This window comes from Bacillus rossius, chromosome 8 (assembly GCF_032445375.1).
Source record: "Bacillus rossius redtenbacheri isolate Brsri chromosome 8, Brsri_v3, whole genome shotgun sequence".
NCBI classification, from domain to species: Eukaryota; Metazoa; Arthropoda; class Insecta; order Phasmatodea; family Bacillidae; genus Bacillus; species Bacillus rossius.
In genome coordinates, this window is record NC_086336.1 from 48725817 (window position 1) to 48752621 (window position 26805).

A 26805-nucleotide genomic window follows, 5' to 3' on the forward strand; every position below is an offset into this window, starting at 1 on the left:
CTGAAAGTTAAAACACCGTAGCATTGTCTGTCTCTCGTGATTGGATGAGTTTCTTACAAGTCAATATCGATTGTTACGACACCAATCACAGTGAGTCAGTACGGAAGCAAACGCGTCCTGAGTGGCTCGGTCAAATAGGGCAACGACTTCTCTCGCAGACGTCAGCCTATCGCAAGGAAGAAACCGCTGGTGTGAGTATAACTTGTTGCAGTCTAGTAGGCGTTTCCTTACATACTTAGCGTTGATGTTTTACACATTAAATAGCAAAACTTGTTTCTATGAACTTTACAATCAAAGAAAATTATATATATATATATATATATATATATATATATATATATATATATATCACAACTTTGAATCTAACAGGAACTGAACAAAACAAGTTAATGAAACGAATGCGAGCCAACGGAGCATCGTTAGAGACCGGAAAAATTAGCGATTTCAATGACCTATAGGATAGACTCCATGAACCTCTATGAACGCGAGATAATTACACCTGCTCATTGGCTACTGACTCGTGACACCTGTTAATTGGGATGCTCGTGGTTCGATACTTCTTTTGTTAAAGGTTTTTCATTGGCCGAGTATTATTCAGATAAACTGTGGCCCAATCACTGATGCGGTAAAAAGGCAAACGTTTTTGGATTCTAGATTATCACGAAATGAATCTGCGAATTTTTCCGGTCTCTAAGCATCGTAAATACTTTCGCTCTTATCTTTCACTTTCGATAACTCGTTCCTTTTTTTATAAATAAATAAATAAAAAGTGCAATGGAACTTGTTGAATCTGACCAATCCAGCCAGATTTTGGGTCGGTTAGACATAATTATGGTAATAATTATATATTTAGAAAAAAAATATATGTCTAGGATTATTCAAAACGAAAACCTGCAAAAAAAAAGACATGGTAGGACTATCCGTTTAAAAGTTTCAAGTACTAAAATATCGGTATCGATACCAAAAATTTTCGATACTTTTCTCGTGTTCCTAAGGCCCGTTCCAAAATGACAAGGAAACGGAGACGGACCCTTACGGTTTAGCTCGGCAATGCCGAGCTCTTCCGTTTACGTTGCTCCGTGCGACCAATAGAAGCCGAGTACTTGGATGCGGTGGTAGCCATGTTTCATGTTCTAAATAAGTTAAAAATTGTCTCAAGTAGAAGAATGTCTAATAATAAATTATTAATTTGTCGTTTATTATTTATGAAAATTCTGTCTGTGAAATGGTTCTAAGCCTTGATATATATATATATATAATACATTTTCTAAATCAAATTAAACTTCGTAACCTTGAAATGCAGCTTCACTGGTTGCCATTTGTTACGTTTCCGTGCATTGTTGAAGCAGCAGATACGAACGATACCTAGTGAAATGTTCAGGGAGATCCGTCCCCGTTTACGTGCCGTTGAAGAACGGGCCTAAGTGGCACCCGTCGTGGTCCGGGGCCTAACAGAGCTACTGAGCCACGGTCCCCACCCCCCTGAGTGGGGAAGGGGGGAGGGGGAGTTCGTGCCTCTTGCTACGTCACGTCAAGAGATCTAAGTCGTAATTAAAATATCAGACTGTGGTAAGGAAAATGATATTAAAAAAAAAATTACTACGAAAGCAGCGCGAAAGCGGTGGCCGGAAGTAAGCTATTGGCACGGCGGGGAAATGAACCTAAACACGCGGGAAACGGAAGCATGCTTCGGGTCCCAGCGCGTCCGACACAGATTTCACTTTGAACAGACCTAACCAATGGCTGGCGGACACACGGGGAAAGCGTAAGAGTAAATATCACATACTTGTCACATTTAAATTAATAGTTTGAGATACATACTGATACCATTTCGAAGACTAACTATATTGATCAATTTTTGGTGAATTTTCGAATCCGTGAAAGTGTAGAATCTGAAAACAGAACTGTTGTGTTTTATATGTGCCCTACGTGTATGTCCAGATCAGTAGCAAGAAAGGATGGCACAGTTATACTAATCTGTGTTTGTGTTTAAAATTTAAATAAATACTTTATTAAAACCATTAATAGAGACAGGAAAAATTCGCGGATTCATTAGGCGATACGCTAGAATTCAAATACATATACCTCTTAGATGATTTTGCTATTGGCTTACTGTTCATCTGGACGCATCTCAACAAGTCATAACACCGAAATTTCGGTCTTATGCCTTTCGGTATTGTGCCTTTCGGTATTGTGCCTTTCGGTCTTGTGCCTTTCGGTCTAGTAATGTTCGGTCTACTGCCGCGTCCCATGTGTACCTACTTCAAACAAATTACAAAAAAATATAATAATTGAATGAGGCATTGCAACTCGTGCCGGGCATTAGCTGGTTGGGATATAAAATGGTCGACTACAGTGGGCGAGTAGAAAGAAAGGGTTTAATTGACTGCTGATGTCCCCACAGCGCGGAAGGCAGGCCAAGAGCGTCGCGTGGGCCGCAAGGTCGACGTCACCAGAGACCCGCACGCCTGGCGACGCCCCTAGAGGTTCCCGAGACGTCACTGCAGAAGCGGGCCGCGCGTTTTATCTACATGACCGATGGAGAGGGACATGCAAAAAAAATATTCTTTTTTCCCCCCGCTAAAAAGATCTGCAGACGTAAGCTGCGCTTTGAAACTTGGTAGCATTGTCCGTGTTCCGTGTCGTTGGCCTTGGGTTTTATTTCAGGTGCACGTCTGCTGTCCAAGACATCCAGTGCGGAAGCAAACGCGTCCTCACTGGTCCGGTCAAATAGGGCAATGGCTTCTCTTACAGGGGAACAATCGCTCGAGCGGGCATACCTTCTTTTTTTTTTTTGCAGTCCAATGAGTGAAAAGAAAAAAAAGATACATGGCCCTACTGATGGCCAGTTGCCCAATTCTGCTCTTTGATCCATGTACCAATCAATGCCCTCAGCCCAAGATTGATTTATATCTTTAGGAATCACATGTTTTATCATCGGCTTATTGTTAATTTAATATCAGTTTGTTTTTCCTTCACAATCGTATTTAATTTTCATTCTAGTCAGCAGGGTTTTTATACGCCGGTTTGTATGTACCTATAGCTTCCGAAGAAAAGACGTAAGGTGATGGTCACCGTTTAGACAAAGAAATTACATTCATTGACAGTGGAAGAAACAAAATGTTTTGGAATACTGAACAGTGTTTTATGTTTTGTACCAAATCTTGTTCCTTTCTTGAATAAAAATACTTGTTCCTTTCTTGAATAAAAATATTTTCACAAAACAAAAACCAAACCAATAGGCCTCATTCCTCTAAATGTTGCGTCAACACATACTGGGACTAGATCTTCGCTTGCGTGAACCGAGATGCATACATTTTCAATATGCGTCAACAGGGTGGTCGAAGAAATGTCAGGTGTGTGTCTAGTGGTGGGCTGGAACGACACGAAGTCGCTTCTGTCGAGTGTGACACGGCGAGTGGATGGTTGATGCTGTTGCCACAAGATAGCAGCACATGCAGCCGCCGCCTAGTCTCTCTTGATTTCAAGTTACGGCTGAAACACGCATATCGGTATTTAAAAGCTGTTGAAAGACAAAACAGTGTGAAATATGAATAGTTTTGCTAAGAATAAGTATATATTTAATATGAAAGTAAATGTACGTTACTAAATAAAAAGCGCATCATTAAAGCATTAAACTAAAATAACTGGCTTTACAAACACACACAATTTGGGGGCAGTACAAGTGAAATGTGGTTTTAACGGTAGAAAAAATACATTTTAACACATGTATTATATATTAGTAAAATTTAGTAATCATTCTGAAATTTTTACGTCTTATTACGATAGTAATATTCAGTCGCACCTGTGTTTTCGTACCATGTGCGTCTCTGCCTGAGGACGGGAGCAAATAGCAGTTCCCGAAACGTCGCTTGTTTCTGTTTTGTTTTGGAAAACTATTGTGTTTGTTTCGTATTTTTCGTTTTGTCGTGTTTTTGTCTCGTTTCAACTGTTGTGCTGAATTTTTTTGGGTTCAATATTTTTGTGCTGTCATCATTTGTGGGTTTTTTTTTGTTTGTTGACCATATTCTTGTTATGGAATATTATGTGATGTTTATATCCTGTTGACAAAAGCAATTTTTAGCTTAATTTGGGTTTTTGTCTTTTGGGTTTTTTGTAGTTTTCTTCTACAGACATACATGTGCTTAGCAATGGCGTATGTCCAAAAGCTTACATCAAGTCATGCACTCCCATTGCACAAATCTTTCAAAGATAACTTCAAAGATAGTAAACCCAATCAAGTCCATGTAAATTCCGGACATGTCTGCTCGCAATGTTGTGTCACAAGGAGCTTCGCTCGGCGCTGAAAACACAACGGTGCAACAGAAAATGTTGTCAAAACATGATCAATCGACCAAACCAGTTAATGACACGAGATCACGCCTGAGCTATATAATGGTGCCAACTGGCCACGAGCCATTGACAAATCCTCAACGTAGTGAAATCAAAGTAAATCCATTTCAGGAATATTGCAAAATCAGGAGCCGAAGAGCAGGTGACATTTTCCCCCGGCGTGCTGAGGACGGTACCGTGTCTCAGTCCAACCCAGATGACACTGAAACTGAAAGTGAACGATGGTGTGGCTCGGAAAAAATGCACACAAGATGTAAAATGATAAAAAAAAAAAAAAAAAAAAATGCGACAAGCTGATGCAAATTGTGGACTTCTACAATTAACAAGAATTTTTCCCACAGCATTTCGATTCGTTTCGCGACTGCCATTTATCCACGGCAATTTTACCATGAAATATACCCTCCCTTCCAATGGTGGTCTCAGGAAAAGGGACGGAGGGATATATCCCCCCCCCCCCCCCGAAGTTGGGAACGAATTGGCAAAAATCAGTGAAGGCAATATGTGCAATTCCATGTCTTGTGAGTAGCCGCGCTGCCTACGGCTTCTTCTGTAAGCCCATAGTGTCAATAAAACTTAAAAGATTTTTTTTTTTTTTGGATACATGTGTTCAAATTTAGTTTTTTTTTCTCAGACCCTCTGCCCCGGAAATATTTGGTGTACCCCCACTGTTGTCTTTCCTCCTTCAGGTTTGTCGAAATACGTATAACACAAGTAAAAGAAAACATTTGGTGTGAGATAGCTGCAATGAACGTCAAGCTCTTTGTGTTCAACTACACTTTCGAAATGTCTTCCAGAAGTAATGAGAAGCGCTTGTGGGAGCGCAGTGATCTGGGAGTGTGAGCCCGACACGGGGGAGGGGGAGGGGGAGGGGGAGGCTGTGGCCGTGTGGCAACAGCCAACATAACGGTCGGACCAGCAGCAGAACAGTGGGTCAGTCCGCAAGGTCGACCACACGAGACCGGCACCTGGGATCGACCCGCCCGAAACACAGCGCACTGCTTCACCGCCCCCTTCCTTTTCCCCAATTTTCCTGGTAAATGTATCATTATGTTGTAGTGGAATTGTTCATTGATGTGTTTTTTGTAATGTAATAATTCATGTTTGCACGAAAGAGCCAAAAGGCTGAAGCGTTTGAAGGTAAAGGTATTGTAAAGGGTGCATTTGTAAAATGTAAAAAGCCATGTGACGAATAAAAGCTGGTTAACAAAAAAAAAAACTTCTGCCCGGCTCACAAACATTACACACTCACACAATCGCAGATCTCGCAGGGGTGCTGTCACAACTTAGAAAAACACAAGATAGAATCTTCTAAGTTATGCCTCTTCTAAGTTGTGTGTTTCTAAGTTATGGTAGTTCTAAGTTACGTGGTTCGGCTTTGTGTTTTTTCTAAGTTACGTGTTTTTAAGTTATGCATTTCTACGTTACGACGTTTTTAGGTTGTGTGTTTCTAAGTTACGTGTTTCTAAGTCATGACCGTTCTAACGTATGACAGTTCTAAGTTACGAGGATTTTTTCGAGGTTTCTAAGTTATGACTGTTCTAAGTTGTGTGTTTCTAAGTTGTGTGTGGTTCCCGATCTCGCACACGTCAAGCGAATCTAGTTACTGATGTACTTCGCAGTACCAGGCCGCGTTTCCTGAAGCTATACTGTTAAATTTTTACGGGAAACAACCACGGGGTTACTAATTAATTATTCAGTGATATCTGGATATTTACGGGTAACGTCCGTAAAATGACTCGCCAAATGCGCTTATCAAGAGTTAATATTTATACCTTAAATTTACGAAGAACGCTCGTTTCAAAATCATCCCAGGGATCTACGCAACTTGAGTTTTCAGGCACACTTGCAAGAATCGTCTTTTATCAGTACCAAAAATTTGAGTTCATAGCAAAAAAAAATTGGGATGGCTGTGTCTGGACACGGACGGAATTTTATTTTAACGTGAACAGTCGTGTAAGTGGGAAGTTCAGTAGTTACAATCAAATGTATATATTGTTACGTGTGGAAAAAAATATATAGGTTCGAAAGGGATAGCCCATTTAAAGAAATAGTTTTATTTATCAAAAATATTATTTACACAATTGTATTACAACAATTAAAATGTCCGTCCACAGATTAATCACTCTCATCTAGTACACAGTTCACTCTCCCCACTGGAGCTCAACTCGACAGTGGCTCGACTCTTAAATCGCACCTCTGTCCTCAACACACTGCCTCGCACTGATCGCTCGTCCGCCGCGCACACAACATATCACCGGTGGTTTCGCCCCCCGATGCACCAGTCTCCGCGCACGAAAACCGTCGCTTGTCGTCTGGTTATCGCTCGCCAAGAGGTCACTCACCCTCTTCACTTCACTTCACTTCCTTCCCTCGGGGGCCTGCGTCGCCGATTTTATTCCCATCAGTCCCCTTCTGGAATGGTCTCGCACCTTTTTTGAAGTGTCGCCTCATCAGCGTTCGACTTGATACCCGAAGCTCCCAGAAAACTGGCGTCCTAGTTACGCCACCACACGCAAGCGGGGTCCTGCGAACGGGCAGAACATACCAGGCGATATAATAAGGCAACAAGACTCTTTGTAAAGTGGTTGAGAGAGGGGAAGGGGGATGTACCGGCATTACTTGGTCCCAGAGGGGTTCTCTCGAAGATAATCGAGGCCAGCTGGCCGCTCCAACCATCATAAAACTAGGCCAGTAGACGTCTGACAGTTTTCTTCCTCTCCCTGCAGAATCAGACCCGTTTGTCACTAGTTAGTGACGCCATTTTGGAATCTTCACAACCTGTCTTTCTTCTAATAGTCGTTTCTTATATTTCCGAGTGTATACTTTTGCCATATGCTTCGACATTGTAATTTTTTTATTTGTAATTTTGACTGATAATTCTTATATTGTAAACTTTTTTTAATAGTTCACTATTTTCTGCACAAAATTAATTTTATTATATTCCAATTGGTTAACGCGTGTGTCCAAAATCTGCCTCAAAGTAAATATCTCGAAAAACACACAAACTGTTTATAATTGCGCATTCGTAAATCATCACCCTGCCTATAATTAATATGCGAAACTCTAATACTCGCCAAAACCACCTCTTCAAACTGGCATCCCGATTTACAAGACGTATTCATGTCGAAACTCTCTTTCTGCCACGTCCATGTCTACCCCTGATACACAGAACTCGAAAAAGTAGAAACCGACCTAGTTTCCACGAAGTTACGCAGTTATCTTGAACAAAGAACTTCCGCAGCGCTTTCTTCGCTTTTAAAAGTTTGTAAATGTACCGTAATTTCCAACGGTTTATAGCCACGAGTACAAAGAGCTGATTCATTCGGTAGCAGAGAAGACAGGAAGCACGAACGCATCTGCTGCACTATTTTGATTGGTGGACTAGGCAAATTAGAGAGTTGAATGTCCCCCTCCCCCCTTTTCACGGGTTAGAATGATAGGACTGTCCTGAACTCACTCGGGCATATGATTTGCTCCTGGCTAATGAAAAGTCTTCAGGAGGATTAAGCCCCGTCATCTTGGTTTTTCCATCCTTTTTTTTTTCTATACGTAATTCTAATTTTGAACTATTTATCCCAATGTCTGGAATTTCAAGGTATAAATCATATTTCACCGACCTTCTATACCTAGATTGTAACCACATATTTACTAACAAGGTCTAGTCTGTAAGCGTCGCAAGGAAATAACTCATTATGTCGCGCGGGCGACTACAACTGTCCAGTTCACAGGTGTTGACTTCAAAAAGCAGCCAAAGCTAAGTTCTATGCCAAGCAGAAAAAATAATAGCACCGAAGCTTAGTTGGAAGCAGTATCAAAATATCTTAAATTAGATGATGGCGAGACCTAATCCCTCTTAACCGAGACTCCTTGGATTCGTTGCTTCTTTGATTGAAGAGATTCTCATTGGCTCACAGTCTTCCAGTTAAACTGTAGACCTATCGGGTAACCAGGGTAAAAAATAGTTTAAATTTTTAACTTGTCCAAACAGTTAATAATGTTCGCTGGCTTTCACGGCCGTTGTCTGAAGTAGCTTGGCTTCTGGGTTGTAGCCGTGTCCTTGGCGAATAATTCACCGACGTTTCGGTCGACATCGCAGTCGCCATCATCAGGGAGCAGTTGTCTGTTTTAGTTTGTTCGAGCATTAAGCAAAAACTACAGGTCCGATTTTAATGAACCTTTTTGTGTTTAAAAGCTTATTCTTTGACTTTAAAAACCTGTATATATTTTATCTCGCTACAATAACGGGCGCCGGAGATATTACATAAAAACCACATTTTGGCATAGATAATTCCTAACCTTCTCCTCGGCGAGACCCGTCCGCTTAGTGAAGCTCGCGGCGGCTAGCGAACTAACGGCGCTAATAACAGTTTAAATTTGAATTTCCTCAATAGATGGCGCCACCTGGAATTTGAAAACGCAATATCGTTTCGTGCGTCCGTCAAGTCTTAGTTTGTTCGAGCATCACGCAAAAACTACTTGACCGATTTTTATGAGACTTTTCGTGTTTAAAAGATTATGATTAGACTTAAAAACTTGTACACATTTTATCTCTCTAGAACACGAGAGCAGCTTGAAAGAAATGAAAAATTAGGTTGTTTTGAAACAAACATGGCGTCAAAATGTTTAAAAGTTTAGGTTCTATAAATAATTACGAACGAGACGATATTTTCTTTTAAACATGCTTTTATTAGCTTCCCTTGTAACTATGTAATCAAATCTTGAAAGTAGATTTTAACCTACTTCTAACTGTATCGACTTGAGACTTTGCAAGTGTATGCAATCCGGATGACAATACAATACTTTTATGACTATAACCTGAAGAGAGGGTGAGAGGGTCTTTTAGGGGGCAGGAAACCGCTACTTTCGAGCTATGTGCAATAACTATGCGTTTTGTGTATCCATGGGTACCCGGGGCATAGTGGAAAATTCGCCGGTGGTCGACCGCCTCCCTCCATCCTCCCCCCATCCCCCGACAAGAAGTAACAATCAAATTTTTAAAAATTTCAAAAAATATACTCTTTCGATTTGGAGTGTTTCTGATCCAAAGAGGCCGGAGCACGGGTTAAAATGCACGCACGACCACTCCTTGACTGTACTGAGGGTCATTCCGACGCGACCCGGGTGATGTCGAGCTCGCGCCCTTGTCGGCAGCAACGCGCGAAGTTGTTTACGGAACGGCAGCGGCAGAGTTGCGCGTGCGACGGACCGTGTAACGGCTCTGCTTACCCCGGGCGGCACGGAGCGACACGGCGAAACACACAGCGGCATTGGTCACAAGCGACGGGAGGCGCGTCCAGCCAAGGATCTAGTTATAAAAAACTCAGTGTTGGGGAGTGTGGGGGGGGGGGAAGGAGGAGGGGGGGGGGGAAACACAAACTCGTGCACGAACATGCAAACAATCAACATACTTCAGGCGGCGGCGCGCTCCACCCCAACTGCGCGCAGCGAAAAACATTCCGAGTACGTCGTCAGCATGGTCGCGATGCCGCTCAGCCCGTTTCATGTTCCTGCCGGTGGACATAATGCCTGCCCGGACACACACACACACAAACACACACACAAACACACACGGCTTGCACAGCTCCGCGGAAGGAAAAAAAAAGTGATTTCAAAACTGCTCACCATACCCGAGTGGGGTCTGTCTACTAAAAGAAGACGCTGAGGGGGCATATTAGCTCTGTTCCCGAATCTAGTTTGCCTAACTGCAGTTTTAGAAGAGGGAACATTGCTGAAACGCATGCTTTCAGAACACCCAACAGGTTCTTGGAAAGCACCCAAGGGACTTGCATCACACCTCTTATCTTCATTTCTCCGCCGTATCATGTCACGGTTACCACTCAAAATGTCGCACTTGCCCTAATGCACGACGAGAAGACTGCGCGCCAGCTCGTAGCCTTGCGCCTAGAGGCGATTCCGCGCTAGAATAACCAGCGAGCAACGCACTTAACATCCCGCCTCAAGAACAGAAGAACACTCCTGGATAAACTGACGGAACTCGGAAGTCGTCGGATAGTGTCCGAGTGTTTAGACGACACCGAATACGTTGCTACCGCTAGCCATGGTGGTTTGACATGCGAACGACGGCGGAGGGCGAGCGACGGGCTTCGTGTGCGAGGACGGGGAGCGATTGGGACTGTGTTGTGTGCGCGGCGGAGATAAGAGTTTTAACTCAATGTTATTACGAGCGAACCTTATCGAGCTCATTTGTTTGCCGAACATATCCGAAGTACGGACCCCAATTGTGCCAACTGCTAAACACACTAAATAAATAAAATTTGTATTGTCATCGCTGGCACCATCATGATAAAATTATTTATTAAATGATATTAAAATACAATAATTAAACAAGTTGTACACGTTTTAATTACATTACACAATTTTCTTACTTTCTGTAGTACATTTTTATTAAAATAATGGTCATTTTTTTATATTACAACGTTTTCAGCATGTTAGACCGAATCCTCGGAATTATTCGGTAAGGAATTCGTTGCCCTATTCGAGTTGGAGGGCCCTGCGAGAGAGTGGTGCGAGGCAGTGTGTTGAGACAGAGGTGCTCGGTGAGAAACGAGCAGTAGAGAGACACCGTGGAGCCGAGCTCCAGTGGGGGGAGTTAAATTGTGAACCTAACAACAGAGTGATTTAATTTTCGAAAGATATTAAAATCACTGTAATTTATTTAATAGTGTAAATATTAACTGATAAATAAAACTGCTAGTAATTGGGACATCCTTTCCGAATCTGTATTTCCCACTCGTAACAATACTACACGTACTACTTTCGTTTACACTGGCCCCGCCTCGCTGACAATGTGAGGAATGGGAAGGAAGAAGAGGGGGGGGGGGGGCAGTTGGAATGGAAGGCAGTTAATTCCACGCACGCGGCGGGCAGGCAAGAGTAGTAACAAAGAACCGGATGCGACTGTGCTGTCGTAATTGACGAGGACTTGATTGAAAATAATGTCCAGTCATTTCCCGAGCAGCCACTGGGACGCGTGCAAGCTCTCACGAGGTTTTGCGAACTCCCAAGCAAGCGAGTGTGAACAATCGCACCACGCAATTAGAAACCCCATAGTCCCTGTGTCGTCCGGATTGTCCGTTTCAGTTTCATCGCTGTGTTCGTCTATGCGTCACAGAGTTGTCCAGGGTGGTTGGTTTTCTCCATTCAACTGTTCTTGTTTCAACACTTGACTCGTCAATCCAATATGTTCGTCTGTGCTGTGCTATAATTTTTTTCCGACTAAATTCCATCCAGAGAATTAATTATATTTTACTTTCTCGGTCAGGTGAAATTTGGCATCAGAGCTTAAATTGGCTTGTTCACCGTTTGAATTCTCCCTGCAAATAAATTTTTATAAAAGTTCCTTTCAAAACCAGTTGCCAAGAAATAGTTTGTAATGCTACAAGCAATATATATTCTAACTTTGAACAGCACATGGCTATGGTTATTTCTGCATTTACAAAAAACACTTCTTTCGAGATTGTACTGAGTATTTCTTACGAAAATTGACGCACAACTTTATATTTTAATTGACGTTCAACTTCATTGGTTCAGAGTTGCGTTTCCGCCTTTCATATTTGATGGCGGGGTCTTTTGAGTGTTTCGTTCTTCATAAGGGATTTCTGCGATGGTTAGGTAGTTTCGATCCTTGCGGAGTTTATAAACCCGGCCTTAGTGTTACAAGAAGAAGAAGGATGAAGCAGGGGGAGAGGGGTGTGCCACGGAAACAGTTAAAAACCCCTCCACTTCATTCATTTAGGCGTGCAAGTAAATTGGGCCATTAAAGTGAATTGGGCCAGGCACGGGCGCACGGAGCAATCGACCGACCCTCGCGAGCTCTCGCGGTGTGTGTGTGAGCCAGCTAGCGGCGCTCCGGGATCGACACAATACGTCTACCCCCCTTCCCCTCTCAACCCCTCACCCCCTCCACAGGTGACACGAGTTCACGAGGCTGAACGGCCTTCGTCCGACCATTCGCGGTCGTGCGAGCAGAACCCACCACGTACAACACGAGCCGGACCTCCGAGGGCAGAACTTCAAACCAGTCCCGCAGAATAAGAACAAAAACTTATAACGTTATAACTAGGGGGATTGCAATTCCGCGGTGATCCCAAGTTAAGTGTTTTATATATTACAAACATTCGATAAATAAAAAAAAAGTTCATTTTGTCAACGATCTATCTGAGTTCAGTAAAAACACTTATAAGAATCAAACAATTGGTGGTACTACAAATACTCTGGTCAACAAAATTATTTTTAAGTAGTTTCTGCACAGCACATCGTATACCTACTTATATAATGACTACAACTTTAATTCTCAAAGAAAAACATGTGTACCAAGTGGCAGAAAATGCCGTTTCCTCCTCTTCTCTTGTTGTTTTTGAGCGTCAATAAAAAAAGTCGTGCATCAAATTCAAGTATTTTCCTTTCAATTCCATCAGTTTAGTATGCCACCATTTCATTTTTTTTTTTAAATATTCAATTTATGTATTTTCTAGTTCCTGTTTGTTTAGTGCAGTCTTCACGTTTTCCACCTGCGGTAAGGTCCGGGTTTGACCTCCGAAGGGAATCAAACCCTCATCGCCTTCAAGAGTTAGTTAGGCGAGTGATCTGATCACACCCAACCCGAAACACACGAAAATAAACTTTAAGAATATATACGTGAGTGAAATCTACCAGTGAGGGGGACAAAAAAACCATTACCTTCATTCGACCATCGTTTAGCCGCTGGGTCGCTCGACATTATTAACTTTCACTCGAACTGTTATGACAGAATTTAGCTCGGTCTTTCGAATTGTGAGAGTTATGATTGAGTACACCCCACACCTTCCATCAGACCACGTTTCTGCGTTCTGTCGGTTTCTCTTCACTTCACCCCGCCCTACACTGGACGCCACTAAGAACAAAACTGCCTGTACGGTGAGCGTGTATAAAAGCTGCCTGTACAGTATGTGATGCTAAGTATGTTTGTGTATGTTAAATATGTGTGTGTATACACATATATGCATATTATTTAGCACTATCACTGTAAATAAGTGATATTGCATGAACCAATATTTTGCAGTTTTACACTTTCGTCGTTTAGTTTTTAAAACAAGTATCGTATGTAATGTTTTCCCGAATGTGTCTAGAAAAAACTAGCCTTCGGTTTAATTGCACTAGATATGTCTGTGTTAAAATTTCACATTTCCATGTCTGATTAAAAATATGACCATACGGTAAGTATTAAACCACCCAATGTTCCATTTTTCTTATCATTACACTTTAGCCATTTTAATACGGTCAATATTAACGTTAACAAATGTGATCACAGTAAATTTCCACAGAATAATAATTGAAAAAAAAAACACATATGCATATTGACACAGTCTCAATAATGTAAAAATGCTAATTGTTTGTATGGCATTAGTTCAACATGATCGTTATGCTAGTGTTGTTCCTATCAGTTCTTAATTTATTAGTGTATACAATAATAGTCGAAAGCTCAACGCGTTGGATATGTCGTGAGCTAGATAATCCGCCAGTTTACTCAATTCAATATTATATTTTAAATAATTATTAAATAGTGATAATTTTGTAAATAGCTTTTTACGTACACAACAAACTAACAGAATTGATATTTAAAAATTTATATATGCTTTTAAAGAACAATGTTACATTTTCATAGAATTTGTAAGTATATTAAATGTCAATAAAATTGATTTGCATTTTTTTCAGTTGTAATTTTACACTTTTAATGGTATCTTAGTTTACATTTATGTGTAAAATTACATTGACATCAGTGCAGACACTGCTACCACATTATTTTTTTTTTATAAAATAACACTTTTTTTTTTAAATATTGTACCCACACTATTTCTCACCTCAAATTTGGGTCTGGTATAACAAAAATTAAATTACTATTCGAGCCCATATTTAAAAAAAAAATTAAGAACCAAACTAGGTCAATCCCAAAACTCGCGACAATAAGGTCCAAGAGCGTTATATACATGAACCAAAGACTTTTAAAACTATGTTCATGGGATCCCCTCAGTCTGTGAAGCAGTCGGGAGATCATGATCATTGAATATATTCAATGCCATGATACAGTCACGGCCCATTATCTCACGTTCGCACTTAGAGCGAAGACGGCCTTGCGTGCAGAGGCTACGATGCGCGAGAGACTGCACTGTACTCCCTGGAAAAAAGAGAACAAGAATATCGACTCGCAAATAAGTTGACAAGTGATCATCCAACTCCCGATTCCTTTAAAACGCGCTTATTTACAACACATGCGAGCGGTTAAAGATTTAAGTCTAGTTAACTCTTAAGTCTGCTCTGTACCTTTAAATTAATTATTACTATTTTTTTTTGTAAACCATATATAAACTCGTTTGATTTCTTCGTGTGAACAATAATTTCATTCATTATTGCGAGAAAAAAAATTCTTTGCGTGTATTCTGCATGGTCAACAAATTTTTTTTCCTGTATAGAATTATTTGACCATACACAAACAAATATTTTGTTGAGGCAAACAAACCTTTCTTTCAGCGTGAGATGAAAGACGGCCAAACCCTTTCGGCAACCGCTACCGCCAGCTTCACGCAAGCGAACCAGTTCCGACATATGTAGCCCTCACGCGATACTACTGCCGCCGTCAGCTATAACGGAACAAACCACACAGTCCACACGCAAAGGAGGGAATACAAGGTAGAGGACCCCTTTTTAAGGCTTTTTCCTTTTCCTGACGATACAGCACTATGCACTGATGTGTGTCAGTAAGTATGTATGTATATATGAATTCTCGGGTACTTTTAACTGTAAAAAAAGTAGTATTACATGAACATCTTTCGTAGTTTAGTTTTCACAAACAAGAACCGTTTATGTGCGTAATTTTTCCCGGAATGTTTCTAGATAAACAGGCCTCGCTTGGATTGCACAAGTATATGTCTTAAATTTACGTGTTAAATTACACATTTACATGTATAATGTAAAAAAAATCATACGGTAAGTATTAAAGCACCCGATGTCCCTTTTCTTATCAATACACTTTAACCATTTTAACAACGTCACTGTTAAAGTTAATAATAGTGATTATAGTAAATTTATACAAACTAATAATCAATATACGTATGAACATCGACACACTCTCCATAAATGTACAAATGCTTACTGATTATTTGGCATTAATTCAACACATCGTTATGATATTGCTATTCCCATTAGTTCTTAGTTAATTTGTGTGCAAAATTGTCGACAGCTCAACATGTTGGATATGTCGTGAGCTAGATACTATGCAATTTCATTCAATTCAATATCAGTGTTTAATAATTATTAAATATTGGTAAATTTAAAAATACCTTAGTACACAACAACTGGTAATGTACAATGTAACAGATACATCGGCTCAGTGTAACGTAGGCCTATACAAAATATGACGAAACTAACAAAAAATCTTAATATATTTGCACACATTATTAATGCAACCTATTTGATGCAAAAAGTTTATAGCATTCCATATGTTTATATTAACACTAGCACCCGTGACCCTTGAACCCTTTCAAACTTCCCCAAATCCACCATTTTTGTATCGTACATACACATTAGCGTAATCATGCCCATAACATTTTACCACTGACTCCTGGTCCATTTCTAAACTTTATTACTGTACATCCCATTTGACATTATTTAACTCAAACTTACGTTTTACCTTCGACGCTTGTGCCTATGTCCTTCGATGCTTAGCTAAGGCTCGTCTCAAGACCATTCCTTAAAAACCTTAACACTTTTGCAAATGCTACAAGTCATAAATTTTTCAAAGCCATTGATATATCATCGCCCGAATATAGCCCAACTATTACTGAGAACCTAACTTAATACGTTTTCGAATATTTCGTAATATTGCTAAAGAAGTAAAAAGAATCGCACAAACTACAAGTAAAAGCCCAATAATTTATTTTATTTTATTTTTACATGGGCCCTTTAATCTCGACAGCGAGGTCGTTCGGGACACTAACGAACAACGCTCCAGATCAGGCATTTCGCGGAATGGTCCATGGTAAAGGGAACATCCCAGCATCTTCCAGGAGCGATGGCGAGAAACCACTGGGACTGGCGGGACTCACTGGAATAACTGCGAGGCGAAGTCCACCCGAGAGCTTACAGGCCCGCTGACATTTCATCCGCGACGTCAGTGGGAACGAAACCCCAAGACTTTACCGTCCAAGGGACCACGGCACCGTAGTCTTAAGTTGAAATCACAACGCTACGTCACGTCCGTCCGTCCGTCCGTCCGTCAATCACATGACCTCAAGCTAATCAGAACACCCAAAAATTCGGTCCGTCAAAAGCCTTTCAAGCTTTAACTTTCGAGATAAGCGCGGATGAAATTATAACATTGAAAATACTATCTTAAAATGTTTTCAAGTTCGTTGATTTTTTTTTTTTTAGTTACTTACATTCAATGTTTTTAAACTTACGTTTGGCCACAATTTTAAAGTCTGATGTTTGGTACAAAAATCGACCGAGACACAGAAGTGTATTTTAATTACGATTGATGATAAAACCGAAAATATATGCCACGGAGCATGCCAGCGGTACAGGCTAGCCAGCCAGCTGGCCCGTTATCCCACGGGTGGGCGCGGTCCATCACTGCTACACGCTTAATCGGATTAACTACAGCGCGGTGGCTCACTAACCCCTTTCGCCCCCCCCCCCCTTACCAACTTATCCTCGGCGCTATCTCATTATGGCCGGAGAACTCTCTGCGGCTCTGGAGAGTTCGGCACGTTCCCAGAACCACACCTGCGTGAAGTGGCGTAACTAGAACGCCATTTTTCTGTGTGCTTCGTGTATCGAGTCGACCCTGATGACGCGACACTTCGAAAGGGGTGCGAGATCATTCCAGAAGGGGGCTGAGGGATATAAAAAAAAATTGGCGATGCCAGCCTCTCGAGGCAGTGAAGAGAAGAGGGCGAGTGATTACACGGTGAGCGAAACATCCAGGGATGTGTTGTGTGCGCGGCGGACGAGTGAGTAGTGCGAGGCAGTCTGTTCGGACAGAGGTAAGAGACCGGCAGTAGGGAGAGCGACTGTGGAGACGAGATCCAGTGGGGGAGAGAGTAAACTGTGTATCTAACCAAAGAGTGATTAAAATCTGTGGACAAACTTTTTAAGGTTGTAATTCAGCGTAAACAGTAGTTAATAAAAAAAATTGATTGGGCTATTCTTTTCGATACCGTTTTCACACAGTAGGCCCTATTAATAAACATCAAGCGGAGAAAATAAAGTTTGATGATTTTTTTAAGTGCTTAACTTTCATGAACGTTAATCCAATTTACATTGTACAAGATAAATTTTCACCGCTATTTAAACCTTCTAGTATATTGGCAGCCTCAACGTGGAAAAGTATTTGACGGATGTCAGGGGCAGTTGGGGGCAGGGGGTACGATAAAAGGAGTCGAGGGAGAGGTTGGGGGGGGGGGGGCATCGCCCCCGCCTAACGCCTGCAGCCCCGGTCGGAACGTCTCCGGAGTCGCTATTGATCCGGGCGCGGGGAGGAGCTCCGGTCGCCCGGAACGCGTCTCGACGCCGCGGGGCCGCGTGACCCGGGGGGGGGGGGGTGAAGGGGCAGAGCCTGGCTGCTGCGTCGTCCCGCGACTACTTCCGGGCACACGTGACACAAGACGAGACCAGACACGCAACAACTCGCGCGCGTCAGCTAGCCGCCTCGCTACAACCGACTTGGATAATCATGTGAAACCAACCACTACAACAGCTTATAATATTCGACTGAAAACCACGCACATTAAGCGAATTTCAGTTCAAAATCAATTCAAGTTTTAAGTGAATCGAGTTCATAGTTTCCGCCAGCGATTTCTTATTGATATTGTAGTGAATTCCACTAACTTTAAATACGTATTTCCAATTAAATACACTGTATTACTAGATCGGAAATTTTATTTTTAGAGCGTACGGTATTTGAAATTCAATATTTTTTGAAAAGATTAATTTATTTACCTTTCCGATTTTTAAGCTGGTATACAGTTAAAAATTGGCAAGATGATTTTAAAGTTAATATAATCTTTTAATTCCTAAATAAAGACCCTAAAAGTCTTGAACCTTGGGCATTTCTTCACCGGCTGCTGTCCAAGAGATAGAGAAAGAGAGAGACATTTTCGTATTGGATGACTTGAATGTGGCACAACTGTTCAATTGCTTTTGATCTGTCATCGGCAGACACACAATTATTTTGCGGTTTTATTTCGATTCCAGGCTAGTCTCAACTCAACTTTCTATGTTAAGTCAAGAATTTTTAGAGAGCTCATTCATTAATCGATAATAAGGTCTCATCCTTTGGCGATTTTACGCGTGATTGGGTACCGTCCTCTCCTCCTTGTTTATACCCGACTCAAAGTCGTCAAGGGCACTGTGGTCCAGTCCTCAACGCTTAGCACACGGCAGCAGTGGCGCACCCAGGAGGGGGAGGGGGGGGGTTGGGGGTTTAAACCCCCTCAGAAAATGTGAAGAAAAAATCTAGAATGGACAAAGTAAAAACATTCCAGTCCCAGCAAAATAGGTACGATGATCTATGGGCAGCGCTCAATCTACCAAAGTTTGTGAGATGTTTTCACGCCAGTGTATACATTATGGTGTTAGTATTACTAGTCTGCTACCGTGAATTACTTTAAGTTTTTTACAAATTAGTTTGTGTTATATAAAAACTAAGAATTGTTTGTGCGCTACGTTTATCTCAATATTTGCATAATTTTTGACTGTTTTTCTGCAGATTTAACTAGACATTATATGTGTGAATTTTATACCCTTTGTTTTTACTCGTAGAGTGAAATTAATTTGTGTGTGTGAATGTAGTAAAAAGCAAACCATCATTGTCAGTGATTTAAGTTGCACAGAATGTGGACTTTAATGCATGCTATGATTCTCATGGTAATAAAATAATACTGATTTTGAGCGGACGAGACCCTATGTTTGATAAAGGTATCTTTGTTTGATTCTTGTCTAAAAAAAAAATTTAGTACCGTACTAAAAATTATTCTTTTTTCTACCAGCAGTATATTCAATAATTAGATACAAAAACTTCTTAAATGGCACCAATTTTCACCTAGAAATCCAAATTTTCCCGGTGTTCCTTCATAAAAATTAAACTTCAACCCTCCCCTCTCCAAAAAAAAAAATTCCTGGGTGCGCCTCTGCACGGCAGTTTACTTCGCCAACCAATGAATCCGCTAAATAATCGTGGCTATAGTTATTGGATTACACCACATTAGAGCACGTATGATAAAACTTCGCAAAAAAAAACATGTGAGCCGAGTCTTCCAGTCCTCGCCAGAGATGTGTACAATCTAACCTCGGTAACGAGCAGATTCGTGCGTTAGTTGCAAATACACTTATAATTCGAAACTAGGACACGAAATTTAACGTAGAATTTTTTAAAATAATGCAGAGCGTGATAGATGTACGCAAATTGAGTTTTCAACTAAATTTCTGAACACGAATCACACGTAGTTTCCATACCAGCCGCTAGAATTAAGATTATCGAATCATTCTATTTGCAGTCAGAATTTTTAAACTATATAATGAAACGGTACGATAAAAGCTAAAAAGACTATAAAAATAATTACTAAAACCCGGTTTTGGACCTGATTTTCAACAATGAATTTTATTTAAATTACTGCTCATCCTGTTAAAATTCATCAAACAGTTAATGCTGTAAAGTTTTCCTTTGGCTTTTACTGTTCGCGCCACCTGCCACAGATGGCAGCACCGTGGTTACACATTTCCTTTCCATGCGACTTCCGTGCAGTAATAAACAAGTGTCAGGAGTTTGACTAAGTAGTATCTAAATCACCAAAACAACTGAAATCTCGACTTATAAGAAATCAATAATTTTACTTAAAAAATACCACACCAAGAACCATATCGTGACGTAGGAAAAAATTCCCGAAGAACACGAATGCTTTTGTGCGGTGCGGTTGTGTAAGTATTCAGGAATATCGCACACCGCTTTTGCGGTATTCTAAGAGTGCACAGTGTTGCTTAGAAGACTGTGCAAGGACGGCCGAGTGAAAACACGCGAACGTAAATTCACGGCAAACAGCTGATTGTGCGGCACGCTTGCCACGGGTGGAATATCACAGCGCAGCGATTGTGGTTGAAGAAGGCACGTTTCTGACAAAAGTACGGTTTTAACAACAATGGCGTCCAATTCCGCACGAAGCACGTCCATGCTAATCTGAACCAAGAGGAAATAAACATTTTAAAAAGTGTCACTGCATTCTCACGTTAAATATGATTCCGGAATTTTAATCAGTGAAATTATAATAGATGATTATTTTTTTGTAAACTAGCTGTCGTTGATGTCGTTGAATGGTAAATCAGTGAAATGCGTACTTCATGCAGAAAAATTCAATGCAAAAATCAGCGGAAATCACAAACGAATCGGTGGACTTTGTTCAGTGAACTAATTTGTAGGAAATTCACCTCTATTCATAGCAGATTTTTTTAAATGCAATAAAACCGCACTGCTTTGGACGTGAAGTCTTGACTTCTTACTGCTTAGGAGAAAGTTTCCACTTCTATTTAGACAGCAAAATTTATTTACTTAAATCAAGTCAAATCAAGTTAAAACCAATTTAGAAACATTGGTTCCATTTATTATCATTTAATTTAAATTTTGAATTTTAGTGGTCAATTACAGGAAATAAATTATTAACCATTATTATTTTTTTTATTTATATATTATGTATATGCCGTGTACCTTTCCTACAACGTAGTCCATTCATTTTTATCATTACCATCTGTAGTAACTTATCTGCAGGTATGATCCCATTGCCCTGGTGGCCTTTCTCCATAAGGTGAAGGTGCTGTTAATTAGTCGTGATGTCATTTCAGATTTTAATATACCTAACACGTAAATTACTACCTCTATGGTACGACGAGAAGCCGAACTTAGCAAGGTTTAAAAACCACCCTCTTAAAGACACGAATCAGGTCTCCTATCGTACGAACCCATGCCCCTGACTGAAATAGCATTGATTGTGAAACATATAGCACTATTTGGTTTAGTCGTACATTAACAAAATCAAATGAGGGTAACAAATTATCTTAGGCTACTATTCCAAATATCTTGAAGGCGAAACAAGCTCAGGACAAAAAAAAATATCTAATGTGTTAGGTGGATAGTTGTGAAAGATATCCCGAGAACCACTGTTACCACTGTTACAAAATACCTAAATAGACATTCAAAATCAAAAGGTTATGGTGGCCCCTCTGATGTACGCGAGGTCAGCAACTTTTCGGTTTACGCCTCGTTCTTCTTGCAACACACTTCCCCACTACGTATTGTCGGTGGCATATAGGCACATTTTAAATCTGACAGGTCGCAAAAGTAGTAACAAAGATGTCCGTTTCCCAAATGTCACTTGCAAAGCAACTTATTATGTTTGTTTACGAACACTTACAACCACGTGAATTTTACGAACACTGATGGCAAAACAAGAAATGGCAGAAAAATGCGTAAAGTTGGCACTGCTTGTTGACAACTAACAGATTTGAGGTAAGTTTCGTGACACAGACTACTGGTTTGTTTTAAGAAAATCCATCGCGAAAGAAACGCGTTGATTACAAGTCTGGCTGTAAGCTCCAGACCTAGACTACCATAGCCTACAGACCTGCAGTCAAATGTTTGGCAAACATATACTTTCGACGGACGGAAGGATGGACTATGTCTATACTAGCTGAAGTACCCGGAGCGGCGTTGCCCGGGTTAAACACGTCACAATATATAAGGCACATCACTACCGAGTTTAAAGTCTGTAGGACACACACTTGAAAAAAAGGGAAATTATGATTTTTTAAAGTCCCATTCATTGCACAATCTCGGCGCATCAAGGCTACGCATCAGCAAAACCGAGTGCCAATCTTCAGCTTCATTTTGTGAGAAGGCAGGTAATCCCTAGGCAAGACGTGACAGACGCACCTAATGATGGAGCGATACAAATTCAAGGCGATACAATTCGTTAGTAGCCGCGAGCTTCACTAAGCGGATGGGTTTCGCCAAGAGAATGATTGGAAGCTGCCAGACCTTACTTATATATACACAAACATACACGCACACACCCAAAACTATGATATGTATGTATGTATGCAAAAATATCATGTCTATCCGTTGCTCCGTCGCTGCGTGAAAGAAAGACAATCAGAAAAGCACACTTTCGCATTTATAATATTAAGAGGAATGGTTTGTTTGCGCTAGTCAAATGCCACCAGTCGTACACGTGTTTTTCACAATAACATAACGGCTGTTAATACTCACGTCCGAAAAATTCAATCATGACAGAATTTTTCCGAGGATACACGAAGGAACACGACATAAATAGTAAACATCGAGATAAATCTCAGAGAAGGAAAAACATGGATTGTTGGCAGCAATGACCCAAAAAAAAAATATTCTGACGGACGGATGAAGTCACGTCGTAAATCGCTTGGCTAGCTGCGTGGTGTTAACGGGGGAAAAAAAAAGACGTAAACAGGGAGCGGCCATGATTTTTTCCCCCAATAATAATGCTTCTAATAACCCAAGTATGCAAACTTAAGAGTAGCCATGTCTTTAAACACGTATAACAACATAAAAAAAAATGTTAAGCAGTGGTGCATAATTTAAGGATCATCCTTTCATAGGTGAAAAATCTCATCTTAGAATTTCATATTTCGAAGAAGCACTAAAAAAAAAAAAAAAAAAAAAATCAAGGATATCCACTCTTCCCTGGAGGATATTCCATAACTCCCCTGACGCCACACAGAAAAGGTTATGAACAAAAATTATACGTTCTTATTCAACACGCTACGGGCCCCTTCTTCCACAAATCATGGCTACGCCCCACGTCGACGGACAAAACGACTGGGCTTCTGAATCCACTGCGGTCAGGGGCGGATACAGGAAATTTTTTTTCGAGGAGGGGGTAGGCGTGCCTTCAAAAAACTTACATTACTGTTGGCACTAACGCACTGACGCATCGCGGCTTCTCACACGGTTGAGACTGCTGGTGTTGTTAACAGCTCATCTTGCATCGCCAATCTGTGGGATTCTCAAATATGTGGGTCCACGCGACCCTACAGTTTCTGCGCGTGGGGATTTAACCGACGCGAGTCATCGCTGGATGGGGTGTGCTTGCATGTTGTGTACTGCCCGTATTCCTGGACTACACCTATAAAAGAAAACATTACAAAAATTTACCGAAAGTTTTGACGTTTTGTGTTTATCAGACCTCGTTTCACGGTCACGGGTTTTGCAAAGCACAGTTTCGGGGGACCCTCAGTGAAGGGCTTCTTAATTCCAGGAAAGGGTGAGCCGGAGGGGGGGGGGGGGGTCACGACCCGAAGTAACACACCACCGCGCCGTCACCGATGGTTTTTGCTAATGTTCGCGCTGGAGAGTTTCATTTCCGCGCACGTAACTGTTTTCCACGTGGTTGCCCGGAGAGTTAGTTGTTCGGCGGCGGCGCCCGGGGCGCGTCGACCCGGTAAACCAGTTCCGTGACGTCACCGAGGTGGCCCGCAACCACCACCCCCCCTCCATCACCAGCCGCTGTGCTGCCGTCCACACACGCGGCCGCCACGGGTCGCCCCCTAGCTTCAGGCTGGCCGGCGGCCCGGCGGGATAACGACACGAAGTCGCAACCCGAAAGAACCAGCGCCGCCCCCCCCCCCCCCCCAAAACGCAATGCGGGCATAAAGTCCAAACGCCTAAACCCCCCGCATGGTAGACTCCTTTCTACACTGTCCAACTCTTCTTCCTTAACAATCCTTTTATTTTTTTTTCCGTAACCAACCTGCTTGTAATTAATGCATATTTGTATTACTTTTAATTTTTTTTAAATAATTTCTTAAATATATGAACAATAAATTACATGTTTACTCTCGTTTGGAATCGAAAGAAGGGCAGAAATCGATTAAGTAACTAAACATTTGACGTAAGCAATTTTTTGTATATTTTATTTGGAAGTTTTTCGGAAGTTTTTGGTCAGAAATTAAAGATTTGAAATTAATGGTCAAGGTCAAGACATCGGTGGCTTAGGGGCGGCTTGTCGTCGGGGAATTCAAACCATTTGGTTCTTTCTAAAGCAAAAGCCTTTTGAGGTTTACCGAAGTCAGCATTTTTGAATCTTTGAGGACTAAAACGGGAAATTTTCCCTCAAAAAGGGAATTTTCCCTAGAAATAAGGTAATTTTCATGTCATTTTTTTTTAAGAATTTTTATAGGAACCTTTTTTTCTCCAAAAAAACTGGAAAATTTGGGAAAATTTTTGGCTAAATTTGAAGATCAAGGTCAAAGGTCAAGGTCATACAAGATGGCCACCGTGACGTCAGAATCCACTTCCTGAACCCCGGCACCGGCGCCTCCAGCCTGAAGCCTGGCGCCGGAAATACATTAGTACACTACTAAGTTATGTAATGTTATTATTCACGAACCAGAAGGAATTAAAAAAACCATTTTTTTCAGGGTAAATTTAGGGACGTCTCTAGTACTTTAAAAACACATTTTCGGTTTTTATTTACTTTTCATTTTCACGAAGCCGCGACGTCCAAGTAGGTAAGTTATTAACTATTATTTTTCACAAACTATTAAGAATTATGAAAGCATCCATTCAGGGTAAATTTAGATACGTTTCTAGTGTGTGAAAACCATGTTTTCCAATTTTTTTTTTCTCCCTTCCGTTCTAAAAAGCCGCGACGTCCGATAATCACCGATCATTCTTTGATTTAATAAAAGCACAACCATTGCCGTATCAAATTAAAGACGCTGTTTCACTAATTCGCCGACACTGTTTCCGGGTTGGTAGTCAGGCTCGGGTAGGCGGAAGTGAAAGTTCTAAAAAAAAAAGCTGCGGATGAAGAACAAAAACTCATCAACTGTTCCATCAAAACATTTTCTATTTCAATTTTTTAATTTGCTATTTATCATTACCCCGTTCTCGCTCCCACAACGGGGAGTGAAATCTTCCGCCGGGCAACATTCAGTCATTGCAGTAATTTTTTTTTCACACTATATGAAACCGCGCAGCTAGCAAAAAAAAAAATCGTAACAAAGAAAGCTCTTCAGCTGAAGCTATGCGCGTGATACCAGTATTTTGAATACGCGAGCTGCAATGCAAGTCTGAGTTTAAGGCACCGCCTGCATTGGCACAGAGCTTCAGGAGAAATCAGGCGACCACAAAATTTTTCAATGATATCCGAGTAATGTTTGTTTACGAAAATAATTATATAAAAAAAAAGGTGAGGTCGGATTAGTGGTTGTTCTGTTAACATATTTCATTTTTAAACTTTTTTTATTTAGAAGAGTTAAAAATAGCTAGAACGTGTGTTTTCATAAAAAAAATTGGTTGTCTGTAACGTCAGTTTACGGACGATAGTTTAACGTGACAACGTCATAAGAAAACATTGATGAAATGATTGCATACTTTTATGAATAAAATTTAATCAATTTTATTGAATTATCACTATTTTGTATGGATACAAAGAAGGAGTGAAACGAAATCTACAATTTAATTGATAAATTTACTTTTATTTGCACTCATTAATTCAAATATGTTTATTACTTTAACGAACATATTATTTTAACTATAACTTTTGTACACGTTTGCCATTTAACTTCTTCCAATCTGTGTTATTCTGTTAAGGATAGGACGATGATAGGAAAAGTAGGAAACGAATGGGAGTGTCACAAGTTTAATGTGCCTCGAAAAAGTCAAATCGATGGTTGTTCCAATCGAGTGGAAGAGAGATAGATGCGGCGCAAGCGTACAATGAGCGTAACGGGACAATGTGCGTAACGGGACAATGAGTCATCCTTTTTCGTGCGTGCAGCCGACGTTCGCCGATTTATTAGACGTCACGTCAAAAAAATTTAGGCATTAAACAACAGGTGCAGATTCTTGAAAAGAACTAAACGGACTTTACACCTTAACAGAAAATTTCATTGTTACCGCTCGAACATGTCAAGTTTCCCGCATGCACGACGACCACAGGAGACCCCGCGCCAGAAGCACCGGCACCCCGTCAGCCCGGGACACTGGACGCTTCCGTCGTGCGACGAAAAGCCTAAGATGTAGACTACATCAAGCTCTGTCCCTGCCCGAACACGCCCGAATATTCACCTTCAGCCAACCTCGGGATTTGTTTTATTTTTGCACGTCCATCCATGAGTTGGGTGTTTGCATATTTCGTAACGAAATGCCTAGTTTGTAAGTCATTTATCTGTTTTCTGTCTTAGTTTTTTAGGTGCTGACTGGCGGCGGAGTGAGTGGTCAGTGCAACCACTCACCACCAGGGGCGCTTGCGTCCCTGGTCACTAAATCCAGTACTGGAAAATTAGTAAAGCGGACCACGAGTCCAAGTGCCCAACCCCCGCATGGTAGACTCTTTTCTACTCTGTCCAACACTTCATCCAGACCATCCT

At 41.0% G+C, this 26805-nt stretch overlaps 1 protein-coding gene across 4 annotated transcripts in view; it reads right to left on the reverse strand.

The window, feature by feature from the left end:
* LOC134534884 (SH3 and multiple ankyrin repeat domains protein 1) overlaps nt 1–26805 on the reverse strand; it is a 476867-nt gene that overhangs the window by 414608 nt on the left and 35454 nt on the right. The window contains exon 1 of one of the 4 annotated variants that reach the window (XM_063373549.1): nt 9580–9618. The exons of the other annotated variants lie outside the window; for them this stretch is intronic. The gene's annotated coding sequence lies outside the window, so the exon portion shown is untranslated. Of the gene's footprint in view, nt 1–9579; nt 9619–26805 lie in introns of those variants that run through there. 4 annotated transcript variants of the gene reach the window in all.